This window comes from Octopus bimaculoides, chromosome 1 (genome assembly GCF_001194135.2).
Source record: "Octopus bimaculoides isolate UCB-OBI-ISO-001 chromosome 1, ASM119413v2, whole genome shotgun sequence".
NCBI classification, from domain to species: Eukaryota; Metazoa; Mollusca; class Cephalopoda; order Octopoda; family Octopodidae; genus Octopus; species Octopus bimaculoides.
The window spans coordinates 175,155,211-175,156,389 of record NC_068981.1 but is presented as its reverse complement, the minus strand read 5'-3'; positions in this window follow the sequence as shown (position 1 = coordinate 175,156,389).

Sequence of the window (1,179 nt, the reverse complement as noted above, 5' to 3'; positions counted from 1 at the left end):
TATAAAAAACATTTCAATACCGGTTTCAGTCATTGAGACATTTTCAACTATAAGTATAGAAAACAATTAAATTTTAAAAAAATTTTTTTAAAAAATTTAAAGAATATTTGCATAGTATTCAAATACAAGGGGCATTTTTTTTTTCATTTCTGCCTGTCTCTGTCTCTCTTGTTTATTCTTGTGGGTTCGAAATCGTTGTGAATTCTTGGCAGGGAAGAGGTCTCTCCGGGTCACTAAATCCACTAAGAGTAATAATCGAATATTTATCAAATCACACCCCTGCCATTTAAGATAAATGAAGGGTACACTGTGTAATATATTCATAATTATAACAATAAAAACGAAATGTTCCCGTTAGAAATCTGTCAATTATATATCCCCTTGGTCAGAGCTGACCTAAAAAAACAACCACACCAGCAGTAGTAATGCAAATCAAGTCATTTATCCAAGCAGAAATGCGAAAAACATTTAGCAGAAAATGTACTTCACTATTGTCCACCTTCACTGCTAAACTTTTACCGAACTCCTGCGTATGTGTCTTCGTGTCTCCATATGTCGCACAATATATTCAAGTATAGACATAAGAGGTATTGCCAGCTAGTTTTTCAGGAAATCCTGCATCACTGCAATGCTGTAAGATAACCATTAGCAAAGCAATCGAAGCATTAAGGAAGCGTAAAGCATACAAGTTCCTTCATTTCCTGAATTTTTATGAGTCGTTGCGGATCCTAGCCGAAATGATCTCAGCTCCGCAAAACCTGCTAACCTTCACCCCTTAAAAAAATTGCAGTGAAAGAGCTGCTCCATTTCTTTCAAATACCACGCAGCCGATGCATAAAAAACCCGTTCTAAATTATTCCTTTCCATGCATTTTACATCAAAACAAATGTTCACAAAATTCCTATATGCTAAAATATCACACGTCAAACAAAATCAGTGTACCTCCCATTCAGACCTCTCTCCTAAATTATTGTGCTCTACCATGTGTACTTCTACGTTCTTTGACTCAAAAATTTAGGTCTGTTTCCGACTATATTCCAATATTCTACACACACACAGACAAACATTTGTGTGAAGCGTATACATATATATCTTCATAGATACATACATGTACACACACACATACATACATACATACATATATATATACATACATACATATATATATATATATATATA